This window comes from Pelophylax lessonae, assembly GCF_965119305.1.
Source record: "Pelophylax lessonae genome assembly, chromosome: 12".
NCBI classification, from domain to species: domain Eukaryota; kingdom Metazoa; phylum Chordata; class Amphibia; order Anura; family Ranidae; genus Pelophylax; species Pelophylax lessonae.
This window is the reverse complement of record NC_138779.1, coordinates 107,046,366-107,061,242: the sequence shown is the minus strand read 5'-3', so window position 1 is coordinate 107,061,242 and position 14,877 is coordinate 107,046,366.

Here is a 14,877-nt window from a genome sequence, read left to right as displayed (position 1 = left end):
GTGGTTAAAGTGGCAGCTAGTTTCTCATTTATTCATCTTTATTGCATTTATTATGGCGCAGTGGTAGGATCAATAGTATAGGCGGGCTTAGACTTTAGATCCTTTGGAGTGTCATCAGTTTAGCACTGAATCATGAATTTCCCCAAGCTTTGGATACATGGGAATAACAGGTTAGAGTAGCTCTGCTATATTCCCTAATTAGGGAGTGTTACAATATACCTTTGCTCTATGAACAGCACTGACTTGTGTTTAACAAACAGTGCTACATCACATGCAGGTGCAAATTCATAAAGAAATAAAGTGCTAAATGAAAAATTTAAACAAAAACATTGCTATAAAAAAAATCCACAATAAGTGCAAAGTGCAATTCTATAGTCCTGCACACAAAGTGCCAGTGCAAATAATGATACTATAAAAACATCCTCAATAAGTGCAAAATTCAACTCCACAGTCCTCCAAAGTGCCAGCGTGCAGTGCAAACAAAGTGCTATCCAAAACAACACAAGATGTGCTTCAGAAAAGTGCTTCAGTGCTCCACCACCTTTTTCAAGCTGGAAAACTCACCAGATTACCATGACCACCCACTACAGATGAGTCATGAAAGGCATGTTTATAGCAAGGAGTTTCCATTAACTATATTATCTTTCAATTTCCACCAAGGGATTCTGTTCCTTTTTATATTGTTAGCCAGTATCCCTTTTACGTGGGTTTTTCCAGTGTTACATAGAAAAGTATGGAGAATCAATATAGTGTAAAACCTATTAAACTTTTATGAAAATTACAAAAACTTCCCCTCTTCCTACTCACATTGTTTGGTGCTGTACCTAGCACCGAGGGGTATTGGCTATAAAGGAGCAGCAAGTACAAGCTGGCAGAAGGCTGTTGGGCATTGGGTGCCTAGTGGCGTACATTGATGTGTTTAATAAGAAGTAACAGGTTGAAGCTGGCAAAGGGATATGGCACTGCAGGGGTTTGCAGTAGGTAGAAGCTGGCAAGGGGCTGTTGGGTAATGGTGCCTAGTTGCATACATTGGTGAGTTAACAGGGTAACGTTGGCAGAGGGATATGGCACAGCAGGGGTAGTCTTTGTGCAATGGTTGGCAGCAGGTAGAAGTTGACAAGGGGCTGTTGGGCAATGTTGACTAGTTACATACATTGGTGAATATAAAGAAGTAACAGGCTGAAGTTGGCAGAGGGATATGGCACAGCAGGGGTTGGCTGTGTGCAATGGTTTGCAGCAGGTAGAAGCTGATAAGGGGCTGTTGGTCAATGTTGACTAGTTACATACTTTGGTAAATATAAAGAAGTAACAGACTGAAGTTGGCAGAGGGATATGGCACAGAAGGGGTTGGCTGTATGTATTAGTTCACAGTAGGCAGAAGCTGGCAGGGAGCTATTGGGCAATGGTGACTAATTGCATGCATTGGTGGGTATAAAGAAGTAAAAGGTTGAAGCTGGCAGGGGAATATGACACAGCAGGGGTTGTCTGTATACATTGGTTGGTGTAAATAACCAGCAGGCAGAAGCTGGCAAGGGGCTTTTGGGCAATGGTGACTAGTTGCATACATTGGTGGTTATAAAGAAGTAACAAGTTGATGCTGGCAGAGGGATATGGCATGGCAATGGCTGGCTGTATACATTGGTTGGTGTGGAGAACCAGCAGGTAGAAGCTGATAAGGGGCTGTGGAGAAGCATGTACTGGCTGCATATATTGAAGGGTACAGAGAAGTAGGGCAGGACTCCCCTGGCCATCAGCTTCCCATATCACAGCTTGGACTGTTCCTGATACAGACTTTGAGCCACCATCTGTCTATGACCTGCTCTACTAGTGTAGCACCCTCCTAGGTGGGTGCTAGAGAGAGAGTATAGCTTTGGATCTTTTCTGCTTACCAGAGAGATTGCCAGGTAAATCTATGTTGCTCTCTGCCTGCCAGAGAGCAGGATCTGCTAGTGAGGTCTGCTCATGGTGCTCAGCTGCAGCTTAGGTGATTGGCAGAGGAAAGTGCCTTGTTGCATGCTGGAATACTGTATAAATGCCAAGGGCACATGTGCTTGGGGGCCTTTCTGCTGGAGAGCAGGGTTCCGGAGGTAGGGGGCGGCTGCCCCTCCTCTGTGGAAGTTACCATGTGGCCTCAGGTGGTCGACCTGGGGGCCTGAGAGTCAGAGAGGAACTGAACCCAGAGGTCCTGCAGAGCTGACTGGAAGGGATCTGATTCTGCATACAGTGAGTACAGATCTGTGTCATGGGGTCTGTCCTGAGAGGGCCATCCCTTCAGCTAGAAGAGTCAGTGGACAGATGTCAGTCAAGGGGATGCTAGAGAGTGTCCTGAAGATAATGTAGTTGCATCAAGTCTGCTGCTGGATAGAGCAAGAAGACTTAACCCTTCCAAGTGGCAGTATGGTTAATGCAGATTGACTGCTTCCACAAAGGCCAAGTGAGAGTTGTCCTTATCAACTGTAGATAGTTCCAGTTGGAGTAATCCCACTATTCCATTCTCCTATCCAAGTTCTATAATAAATATAAAACCAAAAGCCCTGGACTGTTTATTGAGTAACGAGCCATTGCCTCCCTCCTCTGCAATATGTCACTGGGTGGCTGATCGTGGGTTCAATGCTTTGCAAGCTCCTGTGGAAAAAAAAATGAATTTAATTTTTTTTTCTTGCACAAATAAGCGTATTTATTATTTTTTTCTAAAAGGTGAACTTAGCCTTGAAGGCTTAAAAAATGTACATTGCTTAAGCAATTACAGCTGAATTCTGGCCTCGCTTTTAGTCTTGCACAATTGTATAGGCCCCTCTCCTGTACTGAATTTGTTTACTCTGATTTCTCTGTACACTGTGAGCTTCTCACAGTGTGCATCAGAAGCCACAGCAAGTCATATTGAGCCTGCTCCATTTCTTGGCTGGGATACGTCCAGTTACCTCCAGCTCTTTCCTCTCAAGCCTTACCATCCCTGGCCCACCTCTTTCGTTCATTAGATTTCAGTTCTATGGATCATGGAGGTTTAGAATCGCACGTGCATAGCTCCCAACTGTTCCTGATTTTGAGGGACTGTCCCTGATTTGAAACAAAGTCCTCCTGTCCCTCTTTCCTCCTCATTTGTCCTTCATTTTGGTCTGATCTATATAGTTGTATATAAATATACTATTTATCTTTAACCAGTGACGGCCGGTTCGTTGGGGGCGCAGGGGCACCACCCCCCCCCATCCATGCGTCCGGCCCCCTAATCTACATGCAGGGGCGCCGGACGCATGGAGTTCAATGGGGCTTTTTTTTTTTTGGGATCACCTGATTAGAGCCAGAGGCGATGCAAAGAGTGGACCCGGGGCGCAGAGCAGTGTGTCCCGAGCCCACCCATTGCGTGACAATAGCGAATGAAAATTCGCTATTGTCACACGGATCCTCCTCCTGGCCAATCAGGGAGCGCGTCCGATACGCGCTTCCTGATTGGCCGCAAGTAAACCCCATGCCATTGGCCGAGGAGGAGGCGGGAGCGGTAGGACTTGTGGAGACGCGCCGCCAGGGGACTGAAGAGAAGCCCCCGCCGGGACTGCTCCAGGGCTCCAGGTAAGTGCACTGGTCTGGGGGGGCACACTGCATTGAAGGGGGCACGCACGCATGCTGGTCTCTGCATTGAAAGGGGCATGTACGCTGGTCACTACATTGAAAGGGGGCACGCACGTTGGTCACTGCATTGAAGGGGGCATGTATGCTGGTCACTACATTGAAGGGGGCATGTATGCTGGCCACTACATTGAAAGGGGCATGTAGGCTGGTCACTACATTGAAAGGGGCATGTACGCTGGTCACTACATTGAAAGGGGGCACGCACGCTGGTCACTGCATTGAAGGGGGCATGTACGCTGGTCACTGCATTGAAGGGGGCATGTACGCTGGTCACTACATTGAAAGGGACATGTATGCTGGTCACTACATTGAAAGGGGCATGTATGCTGGTCACTACATTGAAAGGGGCATGTATGCTGGTCACTACATTGAAAGGGACATGTACGCTGGTCACTGCATTGAAGGGGGCATGTACGCTGGTCACTGCATTGAAAGGGGGCATGTACGCTGGTCACTACATTGAAAGGGTGCATGTACGCTGGTCACTGCATTGAAAGGGGCATGTACTCTGGTCACTGCATTGAAGGGGGCATGTACGCTGGTCACTGTATTGAAAGGGGGCATGTACGCTGGTCTCTGCATTGAAAGGGGGCATGTACGCTGATCACTGCATTGAAAGGGGGCGTGTACGCTGGTCACTGCATTGAAAGGGGCATGTACGTGGTCACTGCATTGAAAGGGGGCATGTACGCTGGTCACTGTTTCGAAGGGGGCACGCTGGTCACTGTTTTGAAGGGGGCACGTTGGTCACTGTTTTGAAGGGGGCACACTGGTCACTGTGCATTGAAAGGGGGCACGCTGGTCACTGTGCATTGAAAGGGGGGTCACTGTGCATTGAAAGGGGGCACGCTGGTCTATCTGCATTGAAAGGGGGCACGCTGGTCTCTCTGCATTGAAAGGGGGCCCGCTGGTCTCTCTGCATTGAAAGGGGGCACGCTGGTCTCTTTGCATTGAAAGGGGGCACACTAAACCTTAATTACTGAAGGCCCCTTTCACACTTTGGCGACCTCAAAGTCACGCAATTTTTTACAGCTTTTTTTGCCGCAAAGCAATGCCTATTACATTTTTCTGTTTGCGCCCCCCCCCTCAAAATTTTGAGCACTAGCCGCCACTGTCTTTAACCACTTACCGACCAGCCGCCGCCTATATACAGCAGCAGGTCAGTAGGTTCCTGAAAATTGCCATACCTGTACGTCGGTTAGCGGGAGCGATCCTGGGGGCGCATGCTCACGCACCCAATCGCTAGTGGGAAAGTCGATGCACGGGGCCGACGGGCACGATTCCCGCCGGGTACCCGCGATCGCTCCCCGTGAAGAGAGAATGGTGGTCTGCTGTTGTAAAAAACAGTAGACCGTTGTTCTCACGGGAATCAATACAGAGCTCCTGTGCTCCTTCTATTTAGGATCACAGGTCTCTGTATTGATTCCATAAGCCCATCCCCCACACTTAGAAAACACCCTCTAGGCTCACATTTAACCCTTTGATTGCCCCTGGGTTAACCCCTTCCCTGCCAGTGTCATTATTACAGTAACAGTACAATTTTTTAGCACTGATTACTGTAGTAATGTTACTGGTACCCCCAAAAGTGTCAAAAATGCCAGTTAGGTGTCCAATCTGTCCACCGCAATGTCGCAGTCCTGCTAAAAATCACTGATCGCCGCCATTACTAGTATAAAAAATAAATACATAAATAAAAATGACATAAATCTTTCCCCTAGTTTGTATACGCGATATCTTTTGCGCAATGCAATCAAAATACGCTTGTTGGGATTTTTTTTACCAAAAATGTGTAGAATACAAATTGGCCTAAAATTTAAAAATTCGATTGGAATGTTATATAGCAGAATGTGAAAAATATTGTTTTTTTTTTCAGAATTGTCACTCTTTTTTTGTTTATAGCGCAAAAAAATAAAAATAAAAAATCACACAGGCAATCAAATGCCCCCAAAAGAAAGCTCTATTTGTGGGGAAAAAAACAACATTAATTTTTTTTTGGGTACAGAGTTGCACTACAGCACAATTGTCTGTTAAAGTAACGCATGGCAGTGCACTATACTGGAATTTACAGTGCCCTCTGTGGGGGACTCAGGTATGGCAGCCTTCTGCAGTGGGACTTGTCATGCCCTAGACTGTGGCGGACTGAGGAAGGGAAGTGTAAGGGGGTCTCTGGAAACTCTGATGCAAGGGGGAGCTTTGGTGACCAGAGTTCCCTTTTACACCAGAGAACTCCCCTTACTTCAGAGTCCCCATCATCCCCCTAAATCAGGGTTCCCAGAACTCCTCTTACATCAGAGTATTCAGAGTTCCCTCTTACAGCGTAAGGGGGAAACTCTGGAGACTCTGATGTAAAGGGGGCTCTGTGAAATTGGATTTAAGAGGGGGACTCTAATGTAAAGAGGAATTCTGTGGACTCTGATGTAAGGAGGAGATGCTGGGGGGGGTCTGATTTAAAGGAGAACTCTTATGTAAGGGGTAAACTGAACTCTGATGTAAGGAGGGACTCAGGGAATCATGACCTATAGGGAAATGCTGGGGACTGTACATACATACATACCCAATGTTTATTGTTCTTTGATTAAAGAAGAATTGGTTAGAGAAAATTCTACAAACTGTGAATTCATAGTACAAAGGTTAAAGCGGAGTTCCGGGCACAAAAAAGATTTTTTTTTTTTGTGCCCCTCCGCTAGGTATGCCTCACCTGAAAAGGAATTGGATAGTTATTTTTTTTTTTTTTTGTTTACTCACCTTTTTATTGAAGATCGTGAATACTCACCTATGACAGTTTCCTCCTCCAGCGCCGAGGCTCACCCCGTCACTTCCTGCCTCGCGATGATTCCTGGGAGCTAAACGTCATAGCTCCCAGGAATCAATGCGCCGCACCGGCCCCGCTCGTCATTTCCGGGCGACGCCGCATTCCCCTGCTAAACAGCTTCTGGGCATGCCCAGAAGCTGTTTAGGAATGCGTCGCTGCACCGGAAGTGACGAGAGGGGCCGGTGCAGTGCATTCTGGGACACGAAGACGCGGAAGAAGACAGAGAAGAGGACCGCGCCGGCTTCAGCTGCCCACAACCGAGATGGAAACGCTGTGGAAGAAAATTTCTAAGTAAGTATTTCTTCTTACAGGTAAGTGCGAACCGGGACAGATCAGAGGCTAGCCATTGTGGAATGTGCTAGCCCTGACTGTCCCGGGGGTATGTTCAGAAAAAAATCGTTTCTCTGCCCGGAACTCCGCTTTAAGGCTCTTAATATATGCAATTTATACAGTTCATTTTTATCACATTAATTATTTTTCCCATTATGGGCGTGAGTGTCCAAGTTTTGCCTTAGGCCTCACAAAGCCTAGAGCCGCCTCTGCGCTGCATTGCATAGAAAAGCGCAGAGACCAAGTGAAGATGTCACTGAGACTACAATAAGGTATGCAATGAAAACAGAAAGGTTTTTGACAAATTGTCATTTTCCATATTGATGAGGGTAGAAAGGTGGAAGGCACAATTTAAGAAATTTAAATTTCACAAATCGTACTATAGCACATCTGCCATTCTCCTTTATGCAGATAGGGGAGGCAGGCTTACTATTGGTAAGATGTGGTATTGGAAGGTGCCTGATAGTTGCAAAACGTTTGTGACTGGAGGGATTTAATAACTTCTATACTAACAAAAAAGATGCTTTCAATGTCAAGAAAGATTTACTGCATATTACTCAATTGTCCCTGCTATATTAGTCTCACTCTGGCGTGTATTCATTCATTTATTTTTTTAAGGTTTTGCTTTGAACAAATTCTGCATCAAATTGCCCACATCAATCAATCCTGACTTTAATTAATGTGCTTCTGCAATTCACAGGCGTTTAATGTAAGACACCCTTCTAGGCCCTAGTTGTTACAATGACATTGCATTCTAAGGAAACGTTTTATAGTTTTATAGGCTGTTCCAGATGAACATAGAGTCATTTCTAGGCAGTTGGTTGTAACAAGTAAACATATCCTTCTCAGAAGTAAAGATATTAAAATAGCTGATTTCGGTGAGTTATTAATGAAATAATGCTGGCCATACATTAGCCGAAAAATTGTTCAAACTCATTGTCGAAAAACGAACACTCGGCCGTGAGAGCAGACGATCGTGCCATCATGTAATGACCAAATTTTGAACGATAAATCGTTCAATGGACATAAATGAATAAATTTTTCGTTAATTTTGTCACATATACCTAGGGCAAACAGTTGGGGCGTGAAACACATTAACCTTTCAATTTATCGTTCGTTCGGCAGAAATTTCCAAACTGTTCCTCGATTTTTCAGCTCTGAAAAATTAAAACCGATTTTCTATTTGTGCCCATTAACTGGACGAAAAAAAACCAATGAACGGACCAAATGACAGATTTTGGAACGATTTTTTGGCTAGTGTATGGCCAGCATTATTTCATTAATAACTCACAGAAATCAGCTATTTTAATATCTTTACTTCTGAGAAGGATATGTTTACTTGTACAAGTCTATATGTAGTCACATTTGACCACAAGGTTGAGCTCATTGGGGTGAAAGGAAAAAACAACAACCTTTTTGCAGTATTGTATTGGGTGGGGGTTCACCTGCTGGGAGTGAAAAAAGACCTTGTGGTCTTTTGACCATGCTATGAGCATGACCTGTGTTAAAGGCATGTCAAAAGTTTAAAGCAAACCTTGCATGACAAAAAGGTTTATAAACCATTGTCCAATGCACATTGCTGAGGTATATTTCATGATTGAGGTATTGCAAAGTATTATGGCTGTCATGACCTTTAAAAGTTGCCCCCACCCAACAAAATTCCAACCTTCCCAATAATAAATAACTGGAAGCATTATTTTGGGGTTGAAAGGCCAGAGCAGCCATTTGTTAACTAACAAAATACAAAAATACATCTTTTTCAAATACATTACCAACAATGATATCAATTACTGACCTACTTTATTAGGTCTACGGTCTTAGAATTCACCTGTATTTTATCAACCAGCTGTATCTGCCACAAAAATTCACTTGAAGGCCCTCAGCTGCAACTACACTGACTCAAGGACACTTTAACTATTAGTCTATCGGTCCAGTGTTCCCCAACCCCTGGGCCGCGGACCGGTACCGGTCCGTGGATCAAACGGTACCGGTCCGCCCAAAGAACATTACATTATTTCCATTTTAGAAAAAAAAATCAGAAAAGGGTGGACCCGGGGCGCAGAGCAGTGCGCCCTGAGCCCACCCATTTGTGTGACAATAGCGAATGAATATTCGCTATTGTCACACGGATCCTCCTCCTGGCCAATCAGGTAGCGGGTCCGAGACGCGTTTCCTGATTGGCCGAAAGGCGAACCCATGCCATTGGCCAAGGAGGACGCGGGAAGACTCAAGGAGACGCGGGAAGACTCGAGGAGACGCAGGGAGACTGAGGAGAAGCCGCCGCTGCAAATCAGGTAAGTGCACTGGTCACTGTGTATTGATTGGGGGCATGCTGTGGCACTCTGCATTGATTGGGGGCATGCTGTGGTCACTGTGCATTGATTGGTGGCATGCTGTGGCACTCTGCATTGGTTGGGGGCATGCTGTGGTCACTGTGCATTGATTGGGGGCATGCTGTGGTCACTGTGCATTGATTGGGGGCATGCTGTGGCACTCAGCATTGATTGGGGGCACGCTGTGGTCACTGTGCATTGATTGGGGGCACGCTGTGGCACTGTGCATTGATTGGGGGCATGCTGTGGCACTGTGTATTGATTGGGGGCATGCTGTGGCACTCTGCATTGATTGGGGGCATGCTGTGGTCACTGTGCATTGATTGGGGGCACACTGTGGTCACTGTGCATTGATTGGGGGCACGCTGTGGTCACTTTGCATTGATTATGGGCATGCTGTGGTCACTGTGCATTGATTGGGGGCAAGCTGTGGTCACTGTGCATTGATTGGGGGCACGCTGTGGTCACTGTGCATTGATTGGGGGCACGCTGTGGTCACTCTGCATTGATTGGGGGCACGCTGTGGTCACTGTGCATTGATTGGGGGCACGCTGTGGTCACTGTGCATTGATGGGGGCACGCTGTGGCACTCTGCATCAATTGGGGGCACGCTGGTCACTCTGCATTGACGTCCCCCCCCCCCTCAGCGGGCCACGGAAAAATTATCAAATGTTGACCGGTCCGCAGCCATAAAAAGGTTGGGGAGCACTGTATTAGTCTATCCTATCTATCAGCCACATAACCATTAACACCTTACTGCCTTAAGTAGAACCGAGAAGGTACATCCAAACCTACGATGGGCCCAACCCATTATTCTCCAAGTTTTTAACCACCATCTACCACCTTTGAAGACCCAGAAACCTCTGTTTGCTGCTATGACAAACCTGTAGATAAAGAAAACAATCAGGACAGAATGTAGTGTCAAATATCCATCCTATAAATACAGACTCAACAAAGCCAAAGACAAAGCAAGCCCAATAAAGGAATGGAAGAAAAAAAACCTGCCAACACGTTCACACACGTAGGGAGAGAGGGCAGGAGAAGCTCGTCTGTCACTGTCCCTGCTCCAACTGACAATGAGGCAAAGTCTCCACCCCTTAAAATTCCCAGCCTGCTCCACCTTGCCCCACCCTTTAATCCTACATTAGCTCCATGCTAATTGCAAACCTGGTCATGTCTGCTTTCAGCTTAAGCTACGCCTGCAGCTCAAGGCATTCCTCTTTCTGCCCATCCGGTATACCTCAGCATACCTCAAACCCCCAAACTGCATCAATTGGCACCCTACTAAAAGTTGGCCCTTAGATCTACCACACATCCCGGAATGCAATTTTTCTGTCTTGGGGAATTATCGGGAGGCCTTAGTCTTGCACACATTGTATGAAAAGAAGCAGACCTATACTGACAGTGTTAGGGCCTGTGCCACCAGACTTTTGTCCATCTCCCAACTTGCTTCTCTGCTCATATACAAAAGCAGCACAAAACAAATTAGTGCAGCTGAGAGGGATGCAGGTCATAAGAAGTCAACTGCAGATCAAATGCACCTTCATTGTCCTCTGAACTATCTCAGAAGAATGTCAAATGATGTCAGATACATTTGCCCTTCAACACTAGCCCAATGCCCATTGACGCAGGTCCTTAGCCACTTTTTTTGTGGTACACTTGGTCCCTTTGGACTTCCTAAAATGGCAACCTGTGAAACGACGGCTATTTAGGCTCCTATTTTGCCTAATTTTTTGGCGGTCTGGGACAGGGTGCAGAACAACCCAAATTTGGTTTCACCCCTTTATCCGTTAGCTCAGGTTTTCAATTATCCCGCTTTCCCACCTGGCTAGGATCTGCAGGCCTTTAGATGGTGGCTAAATAAAGGTCTTTATAGGATTGGTCACTTTCTGATGCCTATGGGTCCATTTACCCTACAACATTGTCATTCAAAACTGATAATGCCTGCCTTGGAGACCATCCAATTCTATCAAATTTTACATTTTCTGTGCTCCTTGGCACCTAGGGTGACTAAGGACCCAAAGGTGACCCCTTTGAGCGATGGCGTGCGCAGAATGCAGGTCAGAGGTGGGGGGATCTCTCTCATCTACAGGCTATTGCTTGACACAGCAGATGTCATATATGCGGGAGTAGGACTCATATTTAGCCTCTGAGAGGAAACCTGAACAGTGGCATAATTGTTTCCAGTTGCATACAAAGAAATACTAAATTTGTCTCTGGTGGAGGCAAACGTAAAGGTCAAGACCGAATGGTATATGGTTTCTCTTCCTCTCTCAAGGCTATATCTGACCTCCTTAATGTTGTGTTTTCGAGGCTGTCATTCCTATGGCACTATGTTTGGTGGGAATGCCCTAAATAATGGGTATTTTTGAACAAGGTATTTGCTCTAATTTGAAGAGTTTCCGGTGTACCAGTCCCTCAACTGCCTCGTGTTGCCTTACCGAACAAATCCTGAACTGATTTTATTTATGTTCTTGGTGCCCAGGCTCACCATAGCTCATTTGTGGAAGAAGCCTACAATGCCTATCTCTATGTTTAAGCATAAAATATCCTGGTACATACTTAATGAAAATTGAAATGGTTTTGAGCTTGTGGGCCAACTACATTATTTCCATATTGAACTGTAGTGACCATGGCCATGTACTGTGCTGTTTAGTTTGACCGAGACATTTTGATCTGTCTCACCTGGGTTTACCTTTCTTTCCCCCCCATCCTCCTCTTCCTCATGTTCTTCAATCCCCCCTTTTTTTTTTTCTCCTCGTTCTCTTCTTCCATGTTCTTGCTTCTCTCTACTTCTTTCTTTTATTATCTTTGGAGTATTGCCCCCAATCTTGCAATTTGTGCGGCTCATGGAGTTTTAAGTTGCGCCCCTTACCATACTCTTTTAGTTAAGTGTGGTGAACCTTTTCCGAAGCTTTTGATATTAGAATCATATTAAGCCCCATATTGGGCTGATGTTATTTGTGATGCCAATTTGATTTTGGTATGTACCCCACTGTTGTGACTTTTCTGTTTTGCTCTTTATTCATGACTCGCCAATGCCTTGGCTATTTTTTGGCTTACTTTTTTGTACCTCATTTTTGATCATAATAATAAAAGAAAGATTGAAAATAAAAATGCATTTTGAACTTACTAGTTATTTATAAACTCAATACAGCTGTAATTGGAGTTTTAGGGGATCTATTTAAAAAAAAATGTATACAGTGGACATTTTGGAGATTATAGTGGTTTATGTGTTACTATCTTTTGATTTGTTTTAATTTAAACTATAGTTTGATAGATATGTTCAGGAAAAGTAATTCAAAATCAGGGATCCTATCTTTTGGTTCTATGCCTTCAAAAATATATAGTTTGATGGGTCTTTAGTAAGCATTTAGTTCATATGCATTCCATACTTGGTTATATGTACAATGAGAAAATTGTCTTGACCAGCTGAGATGCCAAAAAAAAAAAGCCATCTGAGGATAGCAAAGGGCTATACCACCTTTTTCTGGTAATGCACTTTTAATATATGGTGATGTGCATTTTTAATGCTTATGCAAAACGGGTGAGATGAACCTTGAAGAACAAAGAGCATCAATGGTGCAGATGTGCTAAATGAGCACACAGATACACCAGACACGGGTTCTTGTGCATTTACCAGTAAATTTAATGAGCCTGTTTAATGCACCTTATTGCACACAAAATAAAATATGCAGGCATTTAAAAGAACACAGCACTGCAGCACAATTATGTATAGTCAAGGACATAGAGCTTCAATAGTAAGGTTTGTGCTAAATGGGTACTTTGATACATAATACATGTCTTTTTCCACATTTACCATTTCAAAGAGCCTGCTTAATGCACCCTACCAGACACAAAAAAACAATATCCAAAAGCATGTCAAAGCAGCTTAGTGATGTAAATAGTCTTGTTTCAAATTTGTTTTTATAAACAGAAAAATGTGAAAATGAGAACATGTGTCTGATACCAGGAGCTGACATTTAGAGTTGTCACCTTGACATTGGTGAGGGGTGGGGGGAATTATTCCAAGGTTGACATGGATCATGGATGTGGTTAAACCAGTGTTATTAACCACTTGCCTACTGGGCACTTTTACCCCCTTCCTGCCCAGGCCAATTTCCAGCTTTCAACGCTGTCAAACCTTGAATGACAATTGCGCGGTCAAGCTACACTGTACAAATTTGAAATGTTTATCATTTTTTTCACATAAATAGAGCTTTCTTTTGGTGGTATTTAATCACCACTGGGTTTTTTATTTTTTGCTAAACAAAGGAAAAAAAAAACAATTTTGAAAATGAAAAACTGTTTTCATAGTTTGTTCTAAAATTGGAACTTTTGCTCCTTCACTGATGTGTGCTAATTAGGCTACACTGATGGGCACTCATAGGCTGCACTGATGGGCACTGATAGGTTAAAATAACAACTATAAAGTGACAAAAAGATGACTAAATAGGTGTTTCATATATATAAAGTGCCAGTGCAAATTTAATTAATAAACACACATATATTGCAAATAAGGCCAATGCAATAAATAATAAAGCTTCTTATAGCTTTTGCAATCAGAAAAGTCTCTATTTGATAAGGTGCTTCATAGGGATGACACCACAGCGTAACGACAATTTTCCACTCGTGCTCTTTTCACCAGGTGAAGTGCAAGCTCACCTCCATTATTGACCCCTAAGGGTAAACAAAGCATAAACGCAGGTCAATCTGTTGGACCAAACTCTGGTGTTCAGGCTCCTTTAAGAATGATTGAATTCCCTCTCCAAGATGTCTCCACACAGCTCAGACATAGGCCATAGGCAACAAAAAACAGCCTCCAATAGTGCAGTACCTGGGTTATTGAGCTCAACACACAGCACAGAACCCACTTCATAAAATGCACTCACATTTATTAGGTAAAAACAAGCATGTAGTAAAATCCCGCTTCTGATGTGATCCAGTGAAAAGTCCTGCTGCCAGGCTAAACCTCTACGCATTACGCCACCAATGCATGCGGCTTCATCTGGAGGGAGCACATTTGGTGATTGCAGCAGCTGCAACCTGTCATTTCCTAATTTCTACCAATAGATGACATTTAGGCATTGTTAGGTTGCACTGAGGGGCACTGATAGGGGGCACTGATAAGTGGCACTGGTAGACAGCACTGACGAGCACTCATAAGCAGCACTGATAGGTGACAATGATTAGGAGTCACTGATGGGCACTGGTTGGTAGCACTGATGGGCACTGATTGGCAGCACTGATGGGCACTGTTGGGACTTCACTGATAATCAGGACACTGATATTCAGGGCCTTGATTATCAGTGTAGATGTCCCTTTCTTACACGCTGGTTATCAGCTCTCTTCTCCTCTCCTCTTGCTGTCAGCATGAGGAAAAGAATGCAGATAACCGGTTTGTGTTTACATCGTGATCAGCTGTTCTTGGACACAGCTGATCATTAGGTAAGGGCTGCTGTGATTGGCCCTTTACCCCGATCTGCGATCAACTGTGTCTGAATGATGCAGCAATCACAGAGCTTGCCACACACTCACTGCAAGTGGTGCATGGACAGCTTGATTAACCACTTAAGCCCCGGAAGATTTTACCCCCTTCCTGACCAGGGGGTATTTTGCGATTCGGCACTGCGTGACTTTAACGGACAATTGCGCGGTCCTGCGATGCTGTACCTAAACAAATTTGACGTCCTTTTTTTCCCACAAACAGAGCTTTCTTTTGGTGGTATTTGATCACCTGTGCGATTTTTTGATCACGCGCTATAAACAAAAAAA